Consider the following 27,637-nt stretch of genomic DNA (forward strand, 5'->3'; position numbering starts at 1 on the left):
AATATAGTTTTCATGCCATTTAATGATACTTAATTAGTTGCATATTTAAAAGTATTGGAACTGAAGACTTTTGACAAGATGCACATTCAGTCAATCAAGTAAGCACAATAAAATAAAACATATATTTTTAAAAGCCAATATAAGAAGCTGGGAGATGAAGTGTGGGATGTTGATCCCGCCTCTCCCTCTGTCTCTCTCTAAAGCAAGACACTGCCCTCTTGTGACAAAAAGGTGGAGTTACTGTAAGTATATCAACAGAGCTCATTTAGGCAGAATTCAATCATTGTGGATAAAGCACCAAAGTCCACAAAATAACAAACAATTCATATTGAAAATACAAAGGAAGGTTAGGATGGGAGTGTCTTCATACTATATCAATATCCAATGACAATGTCAACAGAATGTCATTATATGAGTGCACAGGGTTGTGACAGGAAGCAGACAAGTTTATCAGCCATAATAAATCAGGCACCTCTGACACTGCATAAATAACCGGGGAGAAGTACAAGAAAATCAGCAATGATTGAATCCCAGCTTTATTCATTTGGTTTAATGTCTGCTAATCTCCCTGAGCATTATGGCACATGAGGTTCTGTTACATCATGAACATAGTCACAGTTGCTAGGCGTTGCTAGGTAGAATCATGTGTCTGCACCAATATAATTCCATATGCATATTAGACTGTAGCTTGTTTTTTCCACAGTTTTCACATATTTACGGTTATTTCAAATGTTATTTTTCCGATTACATTAAGAAAGGAAATCTTCACATTATTTAAAGTTGCTTGAACATCTAAAATGTAACATTAGAATTACAATGAACAATTCAATAATTTAGCTGATGATCAAGCAATGAGTGCATCCCAATAAGGATGATGAAGCAAGCACAAAATGTACCGTCGGTACTGTAAATCAAAAACAACAGTAGAAGAAATCCCCACAATTATAAAATCTTAAATTACAGAAAAAAAAACATTTCAATAATTAAAATTGAACACAAATATTTTCTTGAGTAAGTGCACAAACACAATTAGTATTTAAAAGTAGTAAACAATAAGTCCTAGGTAGGAGAGGGTTAGGCAAAACAGTAACTACACTGTATGGACAAATAAAGTTCATTCCATCATTCCAGTGACATGGACAAAACAAAGTCCTTTGCTCTCTTCTAAAATTATCATCTTATCATATCTTAACCAAATATGATGTTATTTGTTTGGTATCTTGAAAAAAGTATTGTAATTGGGGTTAGGATGAAGTCAAAATACTCATATCAGTTGATGATTAATGCAGTTAGTGTAGTTAGTAGTGTCGCAAACATTAAAACAGCTATATCCAGATTGAGCCCCAGCAGTTAACAGTAAGGTTGAGTCATGGGGAGTAGATTGAGTGAGTGGATGTTAGGAAACCTCCCACATTCCACCGGAGTCATGCTTCACATATTATCAGACTATTAAACTAACAATAAAAGAGGGAGAAGCCTTTGATTGTATGTCATTTTGTGGCGGTCATATTAATTACTCCTTATAATAACATTTGTAGTAACTACTGTAAACCATTTTCAAATTTTCTGTTAAGGTACAGTACCAGTCAACAGTTTGGACACAGCTACTCATTCCAGGGTTTTTCTTCATTTGGACTATTTTCTACATTGTAGAATAATAGTGAAGACGTCAAAACTATGAAGTAACTAACACATATGGAATCATGTAGTAACCAAAAGTGTCAAACAAATCAAAATATTTTATATTTGAGATTCTTCAAAGTAGCCACCCTTTGCCTTGATGACAGCTCAACAAGCTTCATGTGGAGCCAGGACAATAACCTCTCCCTCAATGTGATCAACTCAAAGGAGATGATTGTGGACTACAGGAAAAGGAGGACCGGACCCCACTCTCATCGACGGGGCTGTAGTGGAGCAGGTTGAGAGCTTCAAGTTCCTTGGCGTCCACATCACCAACAACCTAACATGGTCCAAGCACACCAAGACAGTCGTGAAGAGGGCACAACAAAACCTATTCCCCCTCAGGAGACTGAAAAGATTTGGCAAGGGTTCTCAGATCCTCAAAAGGTTTTACAGCTGCACCATCAACAGCATCCTGACTGGTTGCATCATTGCCTGGTATGGTAACTGCTCGGCCACCAACTGCAAGGCACTAGAGAGGGTAGTGCGTACGGCCCAGTACATCACTGGGGCCAAGCTTCCTGCCATCCAGGACTTCTATACCAGGCAGTGTCAGAGGAAGGCCCTAAAATTGTTAAAGACTCCAGCCCCCCAAATCATAGACTGTTCTCTCTGCTACCGCACAGCAAGCGATACCGGAGTGCCAAGTCTAGGTCCAAGAGGCTTCTAAACAGCTTCTATCCCCAAACCATTAGATTCCTGAACATCTAATAAAATGGCTACCCAGACTATTTGCATTGCCCCCCCCCCACCCCCTATTATGTCGTTGCTACTCTGTTATTATCTATGCATAGTCACTTTAATAACTCTACCTACATGTACATATTACCTCAACTAACCAGTGCCCCCGCACATTGACTCTATACCGGTACCCCCTGTATATAGTCTCGCTATTGTTATTTTACTGCTGCTCTTTAACTACTTGTTACATTTATTTCTTATTCTCATTCATATTTTTTAAACTGCATTGTTGGTTAGGGGCCTGTAAGTAAGCATTTCACTGTAAGGTTATTGGGACTATCATTTGTTTTCAACAGGACAATGACCCAAAACACACCTCCAAGCTGTGTAAGCTATTTGACCAAGGAGATTGATGGAGTGCTGCATCAGATGACCTGTCCTCCACAATCACCCAACTGAGATTGTTTGGGATGAGTTGGACCGCAGAGTGGAGGTAAAGCAGCCAACAACTGCTCAGCATATGTGGGAACTTCTTCAAGCATTCCTCATGAAGCTGGTTGAGAGAATGCCAAGAGTGTGCCAAGCTGTCATCAAGGAAAATGGTGGCTACTTTGAAGAATTTCAAATCTAAAATATATTTGGATTTGTTTAACACTTTTTTTGGTTACTACATGATTCCATGTGTTATTTCATAGTTTTGATGTCTTCTTTACTATTACTCTACAACGTATAAAATAGTAAAAGATTAGGAAAAACCCTGGAATGAGTAGGTGTCTCCAAACTTTTGACTGGTACTGTATGTTGATGTAGGCATTCTTTCAGGTGTTTTATCACTGCATCACACATGATGGCAAACACTAATCCATGCAGATTTTATATATCATTTAAAACATTTGATTAATTTACCCCAATGAGATTAGTATTAAAATAGCCTGCTGGCTGAGGGGTGATACTAGTGCACCCATAGTTTAACCCCTGCAATAATACTCATTCGTTTTTTATGCCATTCCATCCACTTCTATATACGCCTCATCACGTGTCTCAAATGAATCCTTTTTCTTCTGAGAATAAAACAAAGGTTGGATTGCATATTTATTTTTTGTTGGTGCTCCAAAATCATAGAAATTATTGAAAAACAACAGTAATGAGTTACAGTATATCAACACTTAATCATACTCCTATTATGAATAAATTATTCTGAATAAAAAATGTCTCTACAAAGCACAATTAAATTACTCTAGATAACTTACCTGACATCGATTAATCCAAATCCCAACACCAATGCCAAAGGCAAAGGCAAATTATTAACCAAATCCACAAGGGTATATTGTGCTTTGGCTCTGAAAAACATGAGAACTATGACATGGAACTCCAAAGGAACAATACACGACTGATACTCAAATGAATCCATGCAGATACATACTGTAGATCAGGTATTCCGTCGGGGTTACTCCAAACAAAAATGTGATTCATATTTAAAAAACGTTTCTTTTTTTTCACATTTTCAAACAGTCCTTATATTTTCCAACGGGGTTATACATTTGGGTGAGTTTTTTCTCTCTCGCCTGAGTAGCCTCGTTTCACTGCCCAAAATAAAATTTAACCATCTGGTGTTCAGCGAAATAACAACACAATGTTGAATACAGGTAGCCTAGTCAAATAATTAACATCCAATCACATTAACCATAACTCTCTCGTGGGAATTCCACTAATGCTCCATATATAACCAAATGTAGCTGCTGCTCATGTTGGTATCTGTACTGATGGAGCAAAAGCCATGACAGGGAGACATAGTGGAGTGGTAACGTGCGTGCAAGCAGTATCTCCCGACGCCACTTGGGTACACTGCAGCATACACCGAGAGGCTCTTGCCAAGGGAATGACTGAAAGCTTGAAAGACGTTTTGGACACTACAGTGAAAATGGTTAAGTTTGTTAAAGCAAGGCCCCTGAACTCTCGTGTATTTTCTGCGCTATGCAATGATATGGGCAACGACCATGTAAAGCTTTTACAACATTCAGAAGTGCGCTGGTTATCAAAGAGCAAAGTATTGACACCTTTTTTTAAATTGAGAGACGAGCTTAAAATTTTGTTTACCGACCATCATTTTAACTTGTCTGACTGCTGCATGATGACGAGTTTCTCACACGACTGGCATATCTGGGTGATGTTTATTCACGCCTGAATGATCTGAATCTAGGATTACAGGGACTCTCTGCAACTATATTCATTGTGTGGGACAAAATTGAGGGTATGATTAAGAAGTTGCAGCTCTTCTCTGTCTGCATTAACAAGGACAACACACAGGTCTTCCCATCATTGTATGATTTTTTATGTGCACATGAACTCAAGCTTACGGACAATGTCAAATTTGATATAGTGAAGCACCTGAGTGAGTTGGGTTTGCAATTATGCAGGTACTTTCCCGAAATGGATGACACTAACAACTGGATTCGTTATCCCTTTCATGCCCTGCCTCCAGTCCACTTACTGATATCTGAACAAGAGAGCCTCATCGAAATTGCAACAAGCGGTTCTGTGAAAATTGAATTTAATCAGAAGCCACTGCCAGAGTTCTGGATTGGGATGCGCTCAGATTATCCTGGTTTGGCAAATCACGCTCTTACGACACTGATGCCCTTTGCAACCATGTACCTATGTGAGAGTGGAGCCGGGTTGTGACAAAAACTCACACTCATGTGTGTGGAAGGCCTACAATGATGGCAAAAAACAACATTTGAGAGTACGCTGACCCTGGAGCTAGAGGGGGTACGCAGCTGGAGGTTGAATGTTTGAAGGGGTATGGGACTATAAAACATTTGGGAACCACTGCTGTAGATCAACCTCTGTCCAGTAGACCCTTCCTTCATTTTGCAATGTATCTCTGTACATCAGGTATTAATACATCCACATCTTCCAACCCAATGCTTTTTCTTCTTCTGGGGAACTGAGAGATTGTCATTGTGATAAAATCTAATACAAAATGTAAACATTAAATTACCTTTTCCATTCTTCTGTTTGTCTGGTTCTCTTGATGTTGTTGGTAGTCGTGTTTCTGTTGCAAATATGGAAAAAACACAACTTCTAAATAAGAAACAGCAATGAAACATGCACAATAATGTAAACCTGTAATGATGTAATTCATGACACTACAAGTTCAGGATATGGATATACCTGCGGCCATTGAAATTATTATTGTATACATTATAAAACATTTATAAAAGTCCAAATGACAAGCTACAGTATATACTTACGCATACGTATGGTGCATCTTACACTTTCACCGACATATGTTGTAGGGAATCCACAGCTTCTATTGTCTTTGCATATCGGTGCCACTGGTACTGTTTGTTGTTCTCCTTGGTTTTTCTTTACTTCATCCGTCTCCACTGAACATTGAAACTTGTCTAGAAAAATAATAATATAAAAGTGCACGTTAGAAACACTCTTCTTCACTCTCCTCTGCCAACCCTGGTGGCACTGAGTACAATTACAATTATTATTATTTGTAGGGAAAACTAGAGAGGTCAGAAAGGACTTGGTGGCACTCATAGACTGTGACTCTGGACCAGCGTTTGGGGGAAACTTCTTCAGTAGTTTTGTGAAAAATGAATCAATTGCATGAGAACAATGTTTTCACTTGTCTATATTACAGCATAAAAAGAGTGAACATTTCATTGGGATTAATTCCCATTGATAAATACAGTAAAACATTTTAGAACACGTTTACAAATGCTAATCACTGAACTTACCATTATCAAGCGGGCAATCAAATACAACGTCTTTCAAGAAGCCAGTCCATCCACAACCTATGTTAGTACATATGGGTCTAGATTCGTCTTTACAATTTAATTCAATGGTTGGTTTATGGTTCTCTTCCAAACCTAGAAACCAAATACAAGTAAAACATCATTTAGTTTATGAATATTTTTCAAAATCACTTAAAACTTAAAATGACTGTAAATGTTACAGACTGTAGCTTTAATTTTAGTTAACAACCATAACAGTTATGGTCAATCATATCATTGCGTAGTGCAGAAAATACACAAGAGTTCAGGGGCCTTGTTTTAAAGTTAACTATTTTCACTGTAGTGTCCCTAATGTCTTTCAAGCTGTCAGACATTCCTTTGGCAGCAAGAGCCTCTCAGTGGATGCTGCAGGGTACCCACGTGGCGTCGGGAGCAACTGCTTGCACGCCCGTTACCACTCCACTATGTCTCCCTGTCATGGCTTTTGCCCCATCATTACAGACACCAACTTGAGCAGCAGCTACATTTGGTTATATATGGACCGTTAGTGGAATTCCAAAATGTAAACAATCAATTACCTTTTCCATCTTCCATCTTTTCTGGTACTCTTGATGTTATTGGTGGCCGTATTTCTGTTGAAAATATGTCAAAAACACTATTTCTAAATAAAAATCATGCACATTGATGTAATGATGTAATTCATTGCTCAAATTGGTTTTGTTCAATTACACCAACTACTAGTTCAGGATATGGATATCCTTGTTGTCATTCAAATTATTATGGTATAATAGGTCAAACAAGGCATATAGTATACATTATAAAACATTTATGAGTCCAAATGACAAGCTATATACTTTATTTATTTGATTTTTATTTAACCTTTATTTAACTAGGCAAGTCAGTTAAGAACACAATTTTACTTAAAATGACTGCCTACACCGGCCGAACCCAGACGACGCTGGGCCAATTGTGCGCCGCCCTATGTGACTCCCAATCATGGCCGGTTGTGAGCCTGGATTCAAACCAGGGTGTTTGTAGTGACACCTCTAGCACTGAGATGCAGTGCCTTAGACCGCTGAGCCACTCAGGAGCCAGTCGGAAGCCCCCTTTACTTACGCATACTTATGGTGCATCTTACACTTTCACCGACATATGTTGTAGGGAATCCACAGCTTCTATTGTCTTTGCATATCGGTGCCACTGGTACTGTTTGTTGTTCTCCCTGGTTTTTCTTTACTTCATCCGTCTCCACTGAACATTGAAACTTGTCTAGAAAAAAAATTATATAAAAGTGCACGTTAGAAACACTCTTCTTCACTCTCCTCTGCCAACCCTGGTGGCACTGAGTACAATTACAATTATTATTATTTGTAGGGAAAACTAGAGAGGTCAGAAAGGACTTGGTGGCACTCATAGACTGTGACTCTGGACCAGCGTTTGGGGGAAACTTCTTCAGTAGTTTTGTGAAAAATGAATCAATTGCATGAGAACAATGTTTTCACTTGTCTATTACAGCATAAAAAGAGTGAACATTTCATTGGGATTAATTCCCATTGATAAATACAGTAAAACATTTTAGAACACGTTTACAAATTGTCAGGACCCGGTTACGAACCTGGGTCTCCGGAGTGAGAAACAGTCACTTAACCAACTGAGCCACGAATAGTCAGCAGAACCCAGAAGATGAGGCAGACACAGCAGTACTTAAGACGGTGTATTTAATAAAGTAAAAAGGAGAAGTCCTTAAATACAAAAATGGCAAATCCAAAAGGTGGTAGGAATAGCACAAAAAAGCCTCAAGAGACACTCAAAAACAAAAACAGAATTCCACAAGCGCATCCACCGGAATCGACAAGAAAACACAGAACACTAGGGCTGGGTGCTAACATACAAACACAGAGCACAGAACTGAGGGAAACTAAGGGTTTAAATACAATCAGGGGAAATGAGGTACAGGTGCAAATAATAATGGGGAACAAGGGAAAAAACATAAGGTCAAAAAGCACAATGGGGGCATCTAGTGACCAAAACCCGGAACAACCCTGGCCAAATCCTGACACAAATGCTAATCACTGAACTTACCATTATCAAGCGGGCAATCAAATACAACGTCTTTCAAGAAGCCAGTCCATCCACAACCTATGATGTTAGTACATATGTGTCTAGATCCGTATTTACAATTTAATTCAATGGTTGGTTTATGGTCCTCTTCCAAACCTAGAAACCAAATACAAGTAAAACATCATTTAGTTCATGAACATTCTTCAAAATCAATGGCTATATTTCATGACTTAAAATGACTGTAAATGTTAGACTGTGGCTTTAATTGTAGTTAACAACCATAACAGTTATGGACTATTAATTGAGAATTCATTTTCTTAAATTACTGCAGGTTAAAATGTCTCAAGGACAAGGTAATTACAATAGTCAACAAAATAGGTTAGGTGTCTTACCATTATAGGTAAATAGCGTAAAAAATATAATGGTTATATAGAGGAAAACCGATGTCATATTCTGAAAGAGACAAAAAAAAGATGTCAGTCAAGGTATTTAATTTGGATATTACCATAATGTAACCATATCCGTAACCTTCAGTATGGCATCGGTTAGGACAGACACTTTCACTAAAACTAGATTCTACAACATCCCTTCAAGAGAACTTGAAGAGTATGATTTTGTAGATTATTTTAAATATAAAAGTCTAAGGCAAGCTAATGTCATAATTTTGGGGGAATTTATAATGAAATGTTTCTGGTGAAGTCAAAATCTGACGTCCTACAGTAGGTAATATGTGTATGAGTTTATGTTGCAGTGTTTGATAAATTAGCAAAAGGTACCAATATATGAACTATGCCATTTAAATAATCTGGCTAGAGACAAACACACAAACACCTCTAGACACCAACACAGGAACAAGAAACAAAGAAATATGAACTCAAGGGACACACAATTACCCACAATCCCATGGCATCTTGCTAGTATGTTACTTTCAAGGCAATGTGACTCAACTCAAAAATGTGTTACATTCAGACAAACCAAGATAAACCATAAACCAAAACAAAATCTTCAGAAGATAGTCAATTCAGTTTCATATAAGTTCTTTCATATATCAATAAAAACTGAGAAAATATGCAGAGACTGCTTGGGAATCTGAGAAATATAATTTGACAATGTGCTATAACTTGCAGTAAGCCTATGTGAAGATGGTAGGATTATGTGATCCAACACCAATTTAATCAAATAGTCTGCCATCATCAACTATCTTCAGATGTCAGATGAGGCAACCAGAGGTACTAGGACCCCTGGGGGTACTTGGCCTATCAACATAAGGTTACTTGAGAAGACTCATGACACCACATGCCTGCTGTTAAAATGCACATGAGGGGGTACTTCTGGCAAAGCCTAATTTAGTTGGTGGTAAAGTAACTGAAAAAAGGTTGGGAATGTCACGCCTACTCCCGTTCTCTCTCCTGCACTCGACGTCGCAGGTCTACTAAACCCGGTCCTGGCAACCCACATTGCGCACACCTGGCAACCATCATTACGCACACCTGCTCCCCATCTTCATGCACACCTGGACTTCATCATTACCTTGATTAGTTACCCTTTATTTAGCACACAGTAGCCTCAGTCTTCAAGCAGTATTGGTTTTGTTTACGTTCAGTACACTTCTTCTGTTTTGTTTATCTGCTTATTCTCATTATTAAAACACACCTTCTGCACCTGCTTCCTGACTCCTAGAATATACAGTGGGGCAAAAAAAGTATTCCGTCAGCCACCAATTGTGCAAGTTATCCCCCTTAAAAAGATGAGAGGCCTGTAATTTTCATCATAGGTACACTTCAACTATGACAGACAAAATGAGAAAAACAAATCCAGAAAATCACATTGTAGGATTTTTAATGAATTTATTTGCAAAATATGGTGGAAAATAAGTATTTGGTCACCTACAAACAAGCAAGATTTCTGGCTTTCACAGACCTGTAACTTCTTATTTAAAAGGCTCCTCTGTCCTCCACTCGTTACCTGTATTAATGGCAGCTGTTTGAACTTGTTATAAGTATAAAAGACACCTGTCCACAACCTCAAACAGTCACACTCCAAACTCCACTATGGCCAAGACCAAAGAGCTGTCAAAGGACACCAGAAACAAAATTGTAGACCTGCACCAGGCTGGGAAGACTGTGCTGACAACCCTATTGTCGTTCTCTCCCCTTAGCCCTTTCTGCATCCCTTTGAATGGCTTAATGTCCCCTATTACAGTACAGGCCGGTTTCATCTGCAATAGGTAAGCATCTTGGTTTGAAGAAATCAACTGTGGGAGCAATTATTAAGAAATGGAAGACATACAAGACCACTGATAATCTCCCTCGATCTGGGGCTCCACGCAAGATCTCACCCCGTGGGGTCAAAATTATCACAAGAATGGTGAGCAAAAATCCCAGAACCACACGGGGGGACCTAGTGAATGACCTGCAGAGAGCTGGGACCAAATTAACAAAGCCTACCATCAGTAACACACTACGCCGCCAGGGACTCAAATCCTGCAGTGCCAGACGTGTCCCCCTGCTTAAGCCAGTACATGTCCAGGCCCGTCTGAAGTTTGCTAGAGAGCATTTGGATGATCCAGAAGAAGATTGGGAGAATGTCATATGGTCAGATGAAACCAAAATGTAACTTTTTGGTAAAAACTCAACTCGTCGTGTTTGGAGGACAAAGAATGCTGAGTTGCATTGAAAGAACACCATACCTACTGTGAAGCATGGGGGTGGAAACATCATGCTTTGGGGCTGTTTTTCTGCAAAGGGACCAGGACGACTGATCCGTGTAAAGGAAAGAATGAATGGGGCCATGTATCGTGAGATTTTGAGTGAAAACCTCCTTCCATCAGCAAGGGCATTGAAGATGAAACGTGGCTGGGTCTTTCAGCATGACAATGATCCCAAACACACCGCCCAGGCGAAGGAGTGGCTTCGTAAGAAGCATTTCAAGGTCCTGGAGTGGCCTAGCCTGTCTCCAGATCTCAAACCCATAGACAATCTTTGGAGGGAGTTGAAAGTCCGTGTTGCACAGCAACAGCCCATAAACATCACTGCTCTAGAGGAGATCTGCATGGAGGAATGGGCCAAAATACCAGCAACAGTGTGTAAAAACCTTGTGAAGACTTAGAGAAAACGTCTGACCTCTGTCATTGCCAACAAAGGGTATATAACAAAGTATTGAGAAACTTTTGTTATTGACCAAATACTTATTTTCCACCATATTTTGCAAATAAATTCATTAAAAATCCCACAATGTGATTTTCTGGATTTTTTTTCTCATTTTGTCTGTCATAGTTGAAGTGTACCTATGATGAAAATTACAGGCCTCTCATCTTTTTAAGTGGGAGAACTTGCACAATTGGTGGCTGACTAAATACTTTTTTCCCCCACTGTACGTTACGGGGAACCATTGACCAAGCTGCACTTTATGACAAGTAGCCTATACAGCATATCCTGTCTACAGGCTTCCGTAACTTTCTTTTTTTGTACTCTGTTCTACAGTATGAAGTTATATGATTACAGCAAAACAGGGGTTGTTCATTTTCATCCGTACTTGACACTGAACAAGAACAATCTACAGAATCATGTACAAACTTCCCCTTTGGTGTTCTATAGTATTGCTGTTAATCCCAGGTAAGACACTTAACAAATATATGTAAGATCTTATTATCCATAATAATTATCTAAGATAAGTATTGCTATGGTTGAGATAATGGATGTTATTTCTAAAATAAGAATGCAAGGCACTTTTACCTTGAACATTTTCAGAAGATGTTGACAATCATACTGCATGCAAGTTAAGGTTAAAGGGTAGTTCAGACATTCATTAATATGCATGTTTGTTTCCTGCTAGTCCCTGCAAATGCCAGGGTGTGGATGAACCAGTGGTCCTCAAAGAATGCTTACATAGTAGGGGAAACAGCTACTCTTTATTGCAACATAACCTCAGATCACGAGGAAATAAGAAATTGCAAAATGAGATGGATCATTAAAGATCAAGGTGATGTCACAAGTTCGGAGTTGTATAAGCATCGTGTCAACATGAATTTGAGCAAAACAGCTACTACTATGACATTGAGAAACCTGACTTTGAGTGACACCATTATGCCAATTTGCATCGCAACGTGCATCATTGACAGTGTCAACAGCAAGGTTTATGGGGAGGGTGGCACACTTCACATTTTTGAAGGTATGTATATCATCAACACCACCATTGACATGTAATTGGTTTAAATTACATTGGTTTTCAGAAAATATGGATAAAACTTTAGTTTGCTTTCAAAAACTTTTGCAGGTGAAAACACCAGAGAAGTTCTTATGTTTTTTGTTTTTATGTACTTTTGTACTGTTACATAATAATTCATAATGACAGAAAGCACACGTTTGGGTGTTACCCAACAACCACAACATTGTTGTAGCTTATGCATACACTTTTAAGAATGTAACACGCTTATAGGCTACATTACAAAATAAACCATTGTTATGCAGCTGAACTTCTGATGAAATTCTAAAGAAGTTGTTTATAATATTGTAAAGTGGCCATCTCTCCTTTTTCCTGTGTAAGACATCAACCAGATGACCCTGGTCTCAAAGTTGACAACACTGGTCCCAGAGTTGACAACACTGGTCCCAAAGGGTAAGTGTTGGTACAACTTGACATGTGTCTGTTTTGTTAGCCTACTATTAAAGTAGACATGAGTGTAACAACCACTTTCCTCTTGTTTCAGAAATCAAACAGGAACATGCTCTCACTTGGCTGAACCATGTTTTTCTCAGCATAAACATCCTGATTTTCATTGTGGCCACAATTATTTGTGTGTCATACATCAGAACCCAAAAGAATATTAATTAAAAAGGGATTGCATTAGTTGTTAAAATATTGCCTGAAGCACCCATCCAAGTTATAGCCTAAAGCCTATGCTCTAACACCTTTAGTAAACTGTAAACTGTGATTTGAAATGTTTTCGGAACAATATCTTTCTTCATGCACTGCATTTTTATTGTGTTTTTAGGCCTGTTCATATTTTATTACTCTAATGTATAGAATGTATGCCTACTGATATATTTTTACTGTCTTGTATTATTATCTGAAAACACACTAGGTAAAGGTGAAAGGTGACAAGCATCTGGTAAATGCATTCCAGATTAGAGTGAGCAAAAGACTACATTTGATTTACTTTCCTTTACTATCCATGTGGACATTTTTAATACAGTTGACATATATTAATTTAATTGTGTATCTTAATCATAATCATTGATATAATATAGATTATTTTTCACGTCTGCTCCTGCTCTTCCCCCCCAGGTGCTTGAGGGTAACAGGCTGCCCTGCATCGCTCACTCCTATCATCCACTTCGCACACCTGCCTACCCTTGTCACGCGCTTCAGCTATATTGGACTCACTTATCTGTTTATTACCTCGCCTATGTTTGTCCGCTTCCCTGCTGATGTATTGATTGTTTTTTGTCTGTATTATTAGTTTACTGACGCTGTTCCTGTCTCATGTCCGTTCTTTATTAAATGTTTGACTCCCCGTACTTGCTTCGTCTCTCCAGCGTCATTCCATGTGACACTATGCACGATATGGATACATTCTCCCACACACCAGCCTGGTCTCAGACTAGATGTAACATAATAAACATAAGCCCGGGACACTGATATTAGTATATGTTATTTTTGGTATAGTTACATAAGGCAAAAGTAGGGTGGTTGGTCAGGGTGAATGAGTGGGCGTATAACACGAACGTCTAGCAACTGTCGGTGTGAATGGGTGGGCATTTAACACGTATGTCTAGCAACCCAAAAGGTTACATTTGAATCTAATCTTGGATAACTTCAGCAACTTTGCAACTACTTACTACTTTTTAGCTACTTTGCAACTACTTAGCATGTTAGCTAACCTAGTCCAGGTTGCAGCCACACACTACGCCAGGGTTTCCCAAAGTTGCATGATGATGAGTTGGTTATTTGAATAAGCTGTGTAGTGCTATGGCAAAACCCAAAACATGCACCCAGGAGGGGGCCCTAGGACCGAGTTTGGGAAGCCCTGCACAAGGCTAGGTTACAGCTGCCTCTTTTACTTTTGTGGGGCAATTCCTATATCACCAACATTTCTTTGTGTAGCCTATAATGTTAAAACAGACATATTGCTATTGTTATAATATTGATTAAAAGTAAATAAGTTCATTGTTTATTATACAATTAAGTTGAAAACTAAAGTAGGTCACCTTCGACATCTTGAATGTGGAGAGCACACGGAATGGTCGTAGGGAATGGAACTGCGGATCTGCTTGCTGTGATTTGTCTGTGTTGTCACAAAAAAATGTAATCTCATCACGATAAAAACGATAGAGAACAAAGCGGGCACTCTGTGACAGCTTGGACAGCACCATTCACAGATGTATAATTATTGACGAAACCAAAAACAATAAATCATTTTTGGATGGATTACAGTTTAATTAATAAACTGTATATGCTCAAATATATTTGACCAAATCCATTTTTGGCACCATTATTTTTGATTTTTGATATTTGATTCATAACTGCACTTTATCACAATCACCTTGAGATGGAAAAAAGACTGAGTAAACAATGACATAGCACACTCAGATAAATGTATGTTGCGACATTCGCTACTAAATAGCCGGACAAAGCCTAGACAGCATTGCTGATGAAAATGTACATTTGTGGTAATGATCACACACAACAAACCACAGGGCCTTTTTCAATCAGTTGGTTTAGTTGAATAAAAAAACATTGACACAAAAGTGTTAAAATGTGGGGTAAAGTGCTGTTGTTTTTTACTGATTGGCTCTGATTAGCTTCTGTTCCTGCCATTACAACACAGTTCATGGGTGAGAAAAGTCTGCGATGGTTTCAGCTCTAAAGGTGAACAGCTGCAATGGAACATTTGAGGTGTAAGAACAGGATGTGATGACTTTGTGCTTTATGTTCTGTATAATCTAAATAGTGGTTTGGCTGATGTGTGGTTGTGTTCAACTCCCCTCTCTAACATCCGTAAAACGGCATGAACACATTTGCAGAACACTTGAGGTTTTATTCCCTTAACTATCAATGCTGGTTATGTTTCTCAAACCTCAAATATGGCAGCAAATTGTTTATTGTGTTGCACACAGTATAGATGCTCTAATCTAGACAATACAATACACCCAGCCACACAATCTAAGTCATACGACATACTTCAGAACACTCCACATTCCTGTTGGTGGTGTGTTTATTAATGTGTTATTATAACCACCTCTATGGTTCTAACTGTGATAGAACATATTCATATTTTTGGTGACCCCTAGCAGGCTGATATTACAAATATCCCATCCTGTGCTTAGAGGTGAAGAACAGTGATTCAAGAAAACAGAGCGACAGGGTTTTGTGGGTCATTTGTCATTGTATTACAGTTTTAAAATTCTTAATTCATTGTTCAGATTTCTCTGGTGGGGAGGGGAGGAAAGCCAACATAGAAGTATCTTAATCAAGAGAGGACATACAAATCTGTGTTCAGTCACTACAGTATACACCATTCTACATCTGCTAAATGCTGGTAGGAAAACCTTGAATCTTTGGGGAAACACAGGCAAGTTTGTTCTCTTCTATGGTTTCAGTAGTATCGATACAAGGTTCAACTGACTTAAACTGTGAACATTCCACGTTTTCATTCACTAAACGGAGCTGTACAAATTATACAAAGACTATCTCAGCTTTCTACTTATCTTGATGCAGCAAACACAACCTGTGATTACTACAATCCAAAAGCAATACATGAACAATTCAAATCTCTGAGTTCAAGCATTTGAAGCAGTGTTTGAATAAAGAAACAGAACGGTTTGAGGTGATGAGGGTGAGTCAGCCACACCTCTCCTCTGATGTGATCAATAATTTACTCCCTCGTGTCACAAGTGGTTTCATGGAGTACACAGCAGAACAACCTACTCATGAGTTATAAATAAACTATGAACCTCTAAGGATGTGTCAGGACTGGTGGTGTTTTAAAAAGTGCTATTTTCAGAATTCTGACAGTAGTGAAAGATGATCAAGATAGAACTGCCAAAAGGGGAGGAGTTGCAATCTACTGCAGAGATAGCCTGCAATGTTCTGTCAAACTTTCCAGGTCTATGCCCAAACAATTCGAGCTTCTAATTTAAAAAAAGAATCTCTCCAGAAATAAATCTCTCACTGTTGCCGCCTGTTATAGACCCCCCTCAGCTCCCAGCTGTGCCATGGACACCATTGTTGAATTGATTGCCCCCCATCTAACTTCAAAATTTGTTCTGCTACATGACCTAAACTGGGATATGCTTAACACCCCGGTCGTCCTACAATCTAAGCAAGGTGCCCTCAATCTCACACAAATTATCAAGGAACCCACCAGGTACAACCCTAAATCTGACCAACTTGCCCTCCAAATACACCCCTGCTGTTTCAATCAGGATCACAGCGATCACTGCCTCATTGCCTGCATCCGTTATGAGTCCATGGTCAAATGACCACCCCTCATCACTGTCAAACGCTCCCTAAAACACTTCTGCGAACAGGCCTTTCTAATTGACCTGACCCGGGTATCCTGGAAGGATATTGACCTTATCCCGTCAGTAGAGGATGCATGGTTGTTCTTCAAAAGTAATTTTCTCACCATCTTAAATAAGCATGCCCCTTTCAAAAAATGTAGAACTAAGAACAGATATAGCCCTTGGTTCACTCCAGACCTCACTGCCCTCGACCAGCACAAAAACATTCTGTGGCGTACTGCACGAGCATCGAATAGTCCCTTTTCAGGGAAGTCAGGAACCAAATCACACAGTCAGATAGGAAAGCAAAGGCTAGCTTTTCAATCAGAAATTTGCATCCTGCAGCTCAAACTCCAAAAGGTTCTGGGACACTGTAAAGTCCATGGAGAATTAGAGCACCTCCTCCCAGCTGCCCACTGCACTGAGGCTAGGAAACACTGTCACCACCGATAAATCCACGATAATCAAGAATTTCAATAAGCATTTCTCTACGGCTGATCATGCTTTCCTCTTAGCTACCCCAACCCCGGCCAACAGCTCCACACCCCCCGTAGCTACTTGCCCAAGCCTCCCAAGCTGATCCTTCACCCAAATCCAGATAGCAGATGTTCTGAAAGATCTGCAAAACCTGGACCCGTACAAATCAGCTGGGCTAGACAGTCTGGACCCTCTCTTTCTAAAATTATCCGCCGCCATTGTTGCAACCCCTATTACTAGTCTGTTCAACATCTCTTTCATATCGCCCGAGATTCCTAAAGATTGGAAAGATCTTCTAAGGGGCGACACTCTAGACCTAAACTGTTACAGACCTATATCCATCCTGCCCTGCCTTTCCAAAGTCTTCGAAAGCCAAGTTAACAAACAGATCACTGACCATTTTGAATCCCAGCGTACCTTCTCCACTGTGCAATCCGGTTTACGAGCTGGTCACGGGTGCACTTCAGGCATGCTCAAGATACTAAACGATATAATAACCGCCATCGATAAAAGACAGTACTGTGCAGCCGTCTTCATCGACCTGGCCAAGGCTTTCGACTCTATCAAACACCGTATTCTTATCGGCAGACTCAACAGCCTTGGTTTCTCAAATGACTGCCTTGCCTGGTTCACCAACTACTTCTAAAATAGAGTTCAGTGTGTACAATCGGAGGGCCTGTTGTCCGGACCTCTGGCAGTCTCTATGGAGGTACCACTGGGTTCAATTCTCGGCCGACTCTTTTCTCTGTATATATCAATGATATCAATGATGCTGCGGGTGATTCCTTGATCCACCTTTACACAGACAACACCATTCTGTATACATCTGGCCCTTCTTTGGACACTGTGTTAACAATGCCATACAACACTCCTTCCATGGCCTCCAACTGCTCTTAAATGCTAGTAAAACTAAATATAAGCTCTTCAACCGATCGCTGCCTGCACCCGCCCACCCGACCAGCATCACTACTCTGAACGGTTCTGGCAACTACAAATACCTAGGTGTCTGGCTAGACTGTAAACTCGCCTTCCAGACTCATATTAAGCATCTCCATTCCAAAATAAAATCTAGAATCAGATTCCTATTTCGCAACAAAGCCTACTTCACTCACGCTGCCAAACATACCCTCGTAAAACTGACTATCCTACCAATCCTTGACTTCGGCGATGTCATTTAAATCAAAAAAATAAAAATAACCTCCAACACTCAGCAAATTGGATGCAGTCTATCACAGTGCCATCCGTTTTGTCACCAAAGCCCCATATACCACCCACCACTGCGACCTGTATGCTCTCATTGGCTGGCCCTCGCTACATATTCATCGCCAGAACCACTGGCTCCAGGTCATCTATAAGTCTTCGCTAGGTAAAGCTCCGCCTTATCTCAGCTCACTGGTCACCATAACAACACCCAGTAATAGCACGCTCTCCTGCAGGCATATCTCACTGGTCATGTACACAGCTCATCTGTAAATAGCCCATCCAACTACCTACCTCATCCCCATATTGTTTTTAATGACTTTTTTGCTCTTTTGCACACCAGCATTTCTACTTGCACATCATCATCTGCACATCATTCACTCCAGTGTTAATTTGCTAAATTGTAATTACTTCACTACTATGACATACAGTGCCTTGCGAAAGTATTCCGCCCCCTTGAACTTTGCGACCTTTTGCCGCATTTCAGGCTTCAAACATAAAGATATAAAACTGTATTTTTGTGTGAAGAATCAACAACAAGTGGGACACAATCATGAAGTGGAACGACATTTATTGGATATTTCAAACTTTTTTAACAAATCAAAAACTGAAAAATTGGGCGTGCAAAATTATTGCAATGGACTTTAGCATTAGGGAACATAGTGATGTTGCACCTAAGGAGGTATGCCGAGGACTGGACTATTGCTCAGATTGGGTGGGACCACAATATTTGCTCGAGCACACCTGAGCTATTTTCAGTTTTTTGTTTCAAATTCAAGTTAATCTTTAGGAACATAGCCGGTTTGCAGGCAGGATGAACATCAAGTGAAAAGAGACATCCAGTGTTAAACTACAGTGAGATAATGAGGAAGGTATTGGATATGTAGCTTGTCTACTGATTACCGGTTAGTCCTTGGGGTTCTACTAGGGGAGTGATGCCCTCCCGAAGAAGAAATGGAGTCTCAACATCTACCTAAAATACATTCAGTCAGAAGTTAACTGTGTTGTCTTGTGCTGGTTTTTACAACAGTCCGTTTTCAATCAGCCATGCTTGGAAAATGTTCTCTCTCTCTCTCTGAACAGCACAAGGTATTATTTTTTTGTTTTTATTCCATTACACATTTCCATCTCATCAAAAGCAAAGAACAGGAACAACGTAAACTACATCATACACCAAATCTGCATGCTTTCATTAAAATAATGGACTTCACCTTTATTCTAGACCAGAAGAGTAAGAGGATGGATCAGTTGATAAAACATCTCTGTTACTGATTTACATTCCAAATACTGATGTGAGGATATGGTTGGTCAGAGGTTTAACCACTATTTGCTTGTCAAGTTACATTAAAGTGTTGATAGGTAGTCTTGTCTCATTGCTGCAACTCCCGTACGGACTCGGATCCATAGGCCGCTCCTCTGTGTCATACAGCCGGGAAAGTGCGTCTGCCTTCATGTTCTGGGAACCAGGTCTGTAAGAAAGGGTGAAAACAAAACAGGTGGAAAACATGGGTCACCTTGCCTGGCGCCGGTTCAGTCTCCTCGCTGCCCGGATGTACTCCAGATTGCAGTGGTCAGTCCAGATGAGAAAAGGGTGTTTAGCCCCCTCAAGCCAATGTCTCCACACCTTCAAAGCCTTGACGACAGCCAACAGCTCCTGGTCCCACACGTCATAGTTTTGCTCCGCCGAGCTGAGCTTCCTCGAGAAGAAGGCACAGGGGTGGAGCTTCGGTGGCGTAGCCGAGTGCTGAGAGAGCACGGCTCCTATCCCAGCCTCGGACGTGTCCACCTCCACTATGAACACCAAAGAGGGATCCGGATGGGCCAGCACGGGAGCCGAGGTAAACAGAGCCCTCAGGTGACCAAAAGCCCTGTCCGCCTCAGCCGACTACTGCAAACGTACCGGTCCCCCCTTCAGCAGTGAGGTAATGGGAGCCACTACCTGACCAAAACCCCGGATAAACCTCTGGTAGTAATTGGCAAACCCTAGAAACTGCTGCACCTCCTTTACAGTGGTGGGAGTCGGCCAATTTCGCATGGCTGAAATGCGGTCACTCTCCATCTCCACCCCTGAGTTGGAAACGCGGTACCCTAGGAAGGAGACGGACTGCTGGAAGAACAAGCATTTCTCAGCCTTGACGTACAGGTCATTCTCCAACAGTCGACCAAGCACCCTGCGCACCAGGGACACATGCTAAGCGTGTGGAGCGGAGTATATCAGAATGTCATCAATATACACCACTACACCCTGCCCGTGCAGGTCCCTGAAAATCTCGTCTACAAAGGCTTGGAAGACTGATGGAGCATTCATCAAACCGTACGGCATGACCAGGTACTCATAATGCCCTGAGGTAGTACTGAACGCCGTCTTCCACTCGTCTACCTCCCGGATACACACCAGGTTGTAAGCGCTCCTGAGATCTAGTTCGGTGAAGAAGCGCGCCCCGTGCATTGACTCAATCGCTGTCGCTATGAGAGGTAGCGGGTAACTGTACCTCACAGTGATCTGGTTTAGGCCTCGATAGTCAATACACGGGTGCAGACCTCCCTCCTTCTTCTTCACAAAAAAGAAACTTGAGGAGGCACAGGGGTGAAGTAGAGGACCGAATGAACCCCTGACGCAGGGATTCGGAGACATATGTTTCCATAGCCGCCGTCTCCGCCTGTGACAGGGGATACACGTGACTCCTGGGAAGTGCGGCGTCTACCAAGAGATTTATCACACAATCCCCCCGTCGATGGGGTGGTAATTGAGTCGCCTTCTTTTTGGAGAAGGCGAGAGCCAAATCAGCATATTCGGGGGGAATGCACACGGTGGAGATCTGGTCTGGACTTTCCACCGTAGTAGCACCAATGGAAACTCCTAAACACCTCCCCGAGCACTCTCGTGACCACCCCGTGAGAGCCCTCCGTTGCCATGAAACAGTGGTGTCATGACAGGCTAACCAGGGTAGGCCTAGCACCACGGGAAACGCAGGAGAGTCAATGAGGAAGAGACTGATTCTCTCCTTGTGACCCCCCGGCGTCACCATGCCCAGGAGAGCGGTGGCCTCCCTAATCAACCCTGACACTAATGGTCGACTGTCTAAGGCGTGAAGTGGGAAGGGCACAGCCACTGGAACAATAGGGATCTCTAAACTATGAGTGAATGCTCTGTCTATAAAATTTCCAGCCGCGCCTGAAGCGACGAGCACCTTATGCTGGGATTGCGGGGAAAACTCAGGAAAAATTACATGCAAAAACAGGTGTGCAACAGAGGGCTCTGGGTGAGAATGGTGCCGACACACCTGGGGTGACGCTAGAATGCCCTGCCTGTTGCCTCGACCCCCAGAGGAACAAACTCGACACCGACCAGCAGTGTGACCTCTGTGGCCACAGATGGTGCACGAGAAGGCCCCTCCTCCGGCCTCTCTAAGCGCAGCACCTCCCAGCTCCATAGGTATCGGAGCAGTGGTGATGGAGGATGGAACCAACAAAGCCCGATCTGGATGTCTGTTGGTGACCAGCAGGTTATCCAGCCGGGTGGACAGGTCCACCAGCTGGTCAAAGGTGAGGGTGGTGTCTCTGCAGGCCAACTCCTAACGGACATCCTCGCGCAGGCTGCAGCGATAGTGGTCGATCAGGGCCCTGCCGTTCCATCCCGCTCCGGCGGCCAGGATCCGAAAGTCCAGAGCGAACTCCTGGGTGCTCCTCGTCCCCTGCCGCAGGTGAAAGAGAAGTTCACCAGCCGTTCTACCATTGGGCGGGTGGTCAAAGACTGCTCGGAAACGACGGGTGAACTCCTCTAATTGGTCCAGCTCCGCATCTCCTTCCACCCACACGGCGTTTGTACACTCCAGGGCTTTCCCAGAGGGGCATGAGACGAGGGCGGACACCGTCTCATGGCCCGAAGGAGCCGGGTGGACGGCCACCAGGTATAACTCCAACTGCAGCAGGAAACACTGGGGAGTCCCATCGTACTCCCTGGGGATGGCGAGACGAATACACCTGGAACCGGGTACAGGGGGAGCGAGAAGTGGAGGCCCCTGTTGTGCTGGTGGAGGTGCTGGAGGGACTCCCTGTCTCTCCCAGTGGTCCATTGTGGACGACACGGTCCATGGCGGCGCCGAGATGGTGGAGCATCGCTGTGTGTTCCTGGACGCGCTCCTCTACCCCTAAAACAGGGGCACCTGCTCCTGCTGACTCCATTGAGGGTGTCAAATGGTTCGTGTAGCTGGTGCATGGAAGTCAGGCGCAGGAGAGCAGAGATGAGTGGACAAAGCACTTTACTGAGGCAATACAAAGTACAATAACCAAGTACAAAGTACCGGCTGCCACAAAGCACGGGTACAAAACAAAACCTGGCACAAACCAGCCGGAAGCGTGCCAACCTTGCCAGTAAACAATACCCCACACAGACATGGAGGGAACAGAGAGTTAAATACACATAGTAATTATGAGGAGATGTAAACCAGGTGTGCAGGAAAACAAGACAAAACAAATGGAAAATGAAAGGTGGAGCGGCGATGGCTAGAAGACCGGTGACGTTGACCGCCGAACGTTGCCCGAACAAGGAGAGGGAACGGCTTCGGCGGAAGTCGTGACACCAGTGTTGAATGTTTGTCCTTATAAGCTTGGAAAAGAGACACTTAAACCCAGACTTGGACCATACACACTCCACTGAATAGCAGGCCAGTATTTACTTTGCAATGCTTGGAGTTAGCCACTGATTCCTACCAAACCATTCATTGTTGAATTAGTTATTTCCAACTTGTCCAATGGCCGATGAGCACAGATACATTGTATCTATAATTTCTCTTTATAGTTTCTCTTCATATGACAACGATTGTAAAGGATTTGCCAGTAGATTGTTGACTTCATTCATGACGATGGTTGCTAGCTAAGACTTTGAATGTATGATGTTGAAGCTATGGGACATATAACCTGATTTGACGTAATTTTGTCTGTGGCAAATGACCTTGAGCCTTTGTGGATGGGCACATCTAATGTAACTCTATGGCAGCACCAAAGGGGTTTGAATTTTCGATCTCTCCCCATAGATTTTGTGTTGACATAGTGTCCCCATTAGTGACAGAACACTGAGCCAATCAGGCCGCAACTCGAGAACATTACTAGCCCCTATGCTCCGTATTTTCCGCTGGCTACCCAACCAACACAGAAAGCATTGAGCTAGGGTGAACGGGGAAAGGGGAATACCTAGTCAGTTGTACAACTGAATGCATTCAGCTGAAATGTGTTTTCCGCATTTAACCCAACCCTTCTGAATCAGAGAGGTGCGGGGGACTGCCTTAATCAAACACCTGCATTTTGGAGCTGCCTTACTCAAGAAAGAAAGAAAGAAAACATGTTTTTTACTTCATTTTTTTAACATTATTTGCAAACTGATATATGATATATGCAAAAAAAAATATAGATATATTTATTTATTATTATTATATATATTTTTTTAGCTAAACAGGTGGGGCTCAAAACAAGAGGGGCTCTGGTCAAAGGTGGGTCGCGACTGGTCAAAGGTCACACTGATAAAGTACAAATAAGTGCTAAGGTATAAGGAAGTACTATAAGCAGGAAAGAGGGAACACTACTGTCTCATTAGCATAAAATACCTTGCCTACTTGCCACTGCAGGGAGAGAAACTTTTGAACATCTGCCATGAAAAGCAAACTGACATTTACTCCTGAGGTGTTGAACTGTTGCACCCTCTATAGCCATCATAGTTATGATTTGACCCTGCTGGTCATCTATGAACGTTTGAACATCTTGAAAAACGATCTGGCCTTAATGGCCACATGTACAGTAGGCCCAATACATTATCACTATGCTTGAATTGCCCTGCCAATGTTGTTCTTCTGAAAATTATATTTACAAAATCTATATGATCACAATGGTAATATATAATTTGTTGTATTACTTGTGAGGCACAGTTGAGTGAGCATAATAATATACACTATATATACACAGAAGTGTGTGGACACCCTTTCAAATGAGTGGATTCGGCTATTCCAGCCACACCTGTTGCAGACAGGTGTATAGAATCGACCACACTGCCATGCAATCTCCATAGACAAACACGGGCAGTAGAATGGCCTTACTGAAGAGTTCAGTGACTTTCAAAGTGGCACCGTCATAAAATGCCACCTTTCCAACAAGTCAGTTCTTCAGATTTCTGCCCTGCTAGAGCTTCCCAAGTCAACTGTAAGTGTTATTGTGAAGTTTCAACCTCTAGGAGCAACAACTGCTCAGCTGGGAAGTGGTAGACCACACAAGCTCACAGAACAGGACCGCTGCGTGCTGAAGTGCTTAGCGCAAACAAATAGTTTGTCCTAAGTTGCAATACTCACTACCGAATTCCAAAATAACTGTTTGTTGGCCGAGCAACCGCACACAAGCCTAAAATAACCATGCGCAATGTCTGGAGTGGTGTAAAGCTCGCCCCATTGGAGCAGTGGAAACGATTTCTCTGGAGTGACGAATCACGCTTAATTTTAGTGAACGGGTTGGTGCACCTAATAAAATGGTGTATATTTGTATATGATGTGAATAGTGATGGATGAGCTAATGAAATAGGCTACCAATGCCACATACAGTGGGGAGAACAAGTATTTGATAAACCTGCAAAATTGGCAGTGTTCCTACTTACAAAGCATGTAGAGGTCTGTAATTTTTATCATAGGTATACTTCAACTGTGAGAGGCGGAATCTAAAACAAAAATCCAGAAAATCACATTGTATGATTTTTAAGTAATTAATTTGCATTTTATTGCATGACATAAGTATTTGATACATTAGAAAAGCAGAACCTAATATTTGGTACAGAAACCTTTGTTTGCAATTACAGAGATCTTATGTTTCCTGTAGTTCTTGACCAGGTTTGCACACACTACAGCAGGGATTTTGTCCCACTCCTCCATACAGACCTTCTCCAGAAGGGCAATACAGACTTTCAGCTCCCTCCAAAGATTTTCTATTGGGTTCAGGTCTGGAGACTGACTAGGCCACTCCAGGACCTTGAGATGTTTCTTACGGAGCCACTCCTTAGTTGCCCTGGCTGTGTGTTTCGGGTCATTGTCATGCTGGAAGACCCAGCCACGACCCATCTTCAATGCTCTTTCTGAGGGAAGGAGGTTGTTGGCCAAGATCTCACGATACATGGCCCCATCCATCCTCCTCTCAATACGGTGCAGTCGTCCTGTCCCCTTTGCAGAAAAGCATCCCCAAAGAATGATGTTTCCACCTCCATGCTTCACAGTTGGGATGGTGTTCTTGAGGTTGTACTCATCCTTCTTCTTCCTCCAAACACGGCGAGTGGAGTTTAGACCAAAAAGCTCTATTTTTGTCTCATCAGACCACATGACCTTCTCCCATTCCTCCTCTGGATCATCCAGATGGTCATTGGCAAACTTCAGAAGGGCCTGGACATACGCTGACTTGAGCAGGGGGACCTTGCGTGCGCTGCAGGATTTTAATGTGTTACTAATGGTTTTCTTTGAGACTGTGGTCCCAGCTCTCTTCAGGTCATTGACCAGGTCCTGCCGTGTAGTTCTGGCCTGATCCCTCACCTTCCTCATGATCATTGATGCCCCACGAGGTGAGATCTTGCATGGAGTCCCAGACCGAGGGTGATTGACTGTCATCTTGAACGTCTTCCATTTTCTAATAATTGTGCCAACAAGCTGCTTGCCTATTGTCCTGTAACCCATCTACAATTCTATCCCTGATGTCCTTACACAGCTCTCTGGTCTTGGCCATTGTGGAGCGGTCAATGTCTGTTTGATTGAGTGTGTGGACAGGTGTCTTTTATACAGGTAACGAGTTCAAACAGGTGCAGTTAATACAGGTAATGAGTGGAAAACAGGTCGCTTCTTAAAGAAAAACTAACAGGTCTGTGAGAGCCCGAATTCTTACTGGTTGGTAGGTGATCAAATACTTATGTCATGCAATGAAATGCTAAATAATTACTTAAAAATCATACAATGTGATTTTCTGGATTTTTGTTTTAGATTCCGTCTCTCACAGTTGAAGTGTACCTATGATAAAAAATTACAGACCTCTACAAGCTTTGTAAGTAGGAAAACCTGCAAAATCGGCAGTGTATCAAATACTTGTTCTCCCCACTGTAGGTTAGCCTAGTCTACAGTCCTGCAAAACCGGTCAGGTAAAATCTTGTGGCGTCATGGGGATCAAAATCGAAAGTAAAATGTTTCTTTCGTTTTTATTTTATTTTCAATTTTGCAATGTTCATTCTTGAGGTACTGTAGGCTACTATGCTATTGATGAACAAATAATTCATCATAATCAAGTTTATTTGATTGGTACATCTATTATTGGACGTTTAAATGAATTATACAGCCATTGACTATTGTTAAGTTCCACTGTTTTACACCATAAGAACACAAAATAAGACATTGTTTTACTCCATTGTTTGTAAACAATGTAAACAATATACTGTAATTATAAACGGGACACCGTACCATTTTAAAACATGGTTAAAACGATAATTTTCAATCAATGCATAATCATGTCCTTCCATTCATAGCTCAGTCTATAAATGAGAGTGGTTACATTTCAGCCCCATATCTCAGCTGCTAAATAAAATCCCAGAGGATATTCAAATGAAAGCTTTAACAGCCTCTCCTGTTTTTCGAATCCCAGACTGTATATTTAACACATACTTATCAATATGAAAGAAGGACGTGATATTTTTTGTTGTTGCTAGGTTTAGACCTACTCTCTTCATTTATCTTTATGTTGTATAATATAAATAGTGATAGATGAGGTAATACAATCGGCTACCTACAGTATGATCAAAATCGAAAGTTAAATGTTGCTTTTGTCTTTATTTTATCTTTTCAAATTTACAACGTTCATTCTAAGCTACTGTAGAACTACTATGCTATTGATTAATACAGAATTTATCATAATCAAGTTAACTATTCACTTTAATCTTGGTTAAAATTGAGGCGTAAAACGTAAATTCCTACCGTGGTGCAGGTACAGTACCGGAGTGCAGCCGATTGGCGTTCAAATCAGTTTACAGGTATAGGACTTGGAACGTGACCATCAGTGTAGCCTAGGCTACGGAAATAATAATAGTATAATGAATACAGATATTTACAGACGCAAGTTGAGTTTATAAAGGTAAAAAAGGAAAGTTACACCATTGTATGCAATGTACTTGTAACAGTATAACTTTAGACCGTACCCTCGCCCATACCCGGGCGCGAACCAGGGACCCTCTACACACATCAACAACAGTCACCCCTCGAAGCATCGTTTCCCATCGCTCCA

General features: G+C 41.5%; 2 long non-coding RNA genes across 5 annotated transcripts; one reads left to right on the plus strand and one right to left on the minus strand.

Annotated features, from left to right (window-relative positions):
* Positions 1-4: 4 nt before the first annotated feature.
* LOC135522020 (uncharacterized) lies at positions 5-27,637 on the minus strand. Of its 3 annotated transcripts, none has more exons than XR_010452638.1 (11): positions 27,552-27,637; positions 27,331-27,424; positions 8,564-8,624; positions 8,193-8,327; positions 7,227-7,379; positions 6,689-6,742; positions 6,114-6,245; positions 5,616-5,768; positions 5,363-5,416; positions 3,612-3,701; positions 5-3,419 (listed from the first exon to the last, which is right to left on the minus strand). It is a non-coding gene; the product is annotated as an uncharacterized LOC135522020 (long non-coding RNA). The 3 variants fall into 3 exon arrangements; XR_010452636.1 differs by having other exon boundaries at positions 5-3,422; XR_010452637.1 differs by having other exon boundaries at positions 5-3,422; positions 27,331-27,419; positions 27,552-27,611.
* On the plus strand, positions 11,618-13,690 carry LOC135523068 (uncharacterized). 2 transcript variants are annotated; one of them, XR_010452763.1, is made up of 5 exons: positions 11,618-11,785; positions 12,006-12,341; positions 12,717-12,788; positions 12,880-13,302; positions 13,458-13,690. It is a non-coding gene; the product is annotated as an uncharacterized LOC135523068 (long non-coding RNA). The 2 variants fall into 2 exon arrangements; XR_010452762.1 differs by having other exon boundaries at positions 11,623-11,785; positions 12,880-13,690.

This window comes from Oncorhynchus masou, chromosome 30 (genome assembly GCF_036934945.1).
Source record: "Oncorhynchus masou masou isolate Uvic2021 chromosome 30, UVic_Omas_1.1, whole genome shotgun sequence".
NCBI lineage: Eukaryota > Metazoa > Chordata > Actinopteri > Salmoniformes > Salmonidae > Oncorhynchus > Oncorhynchus masou.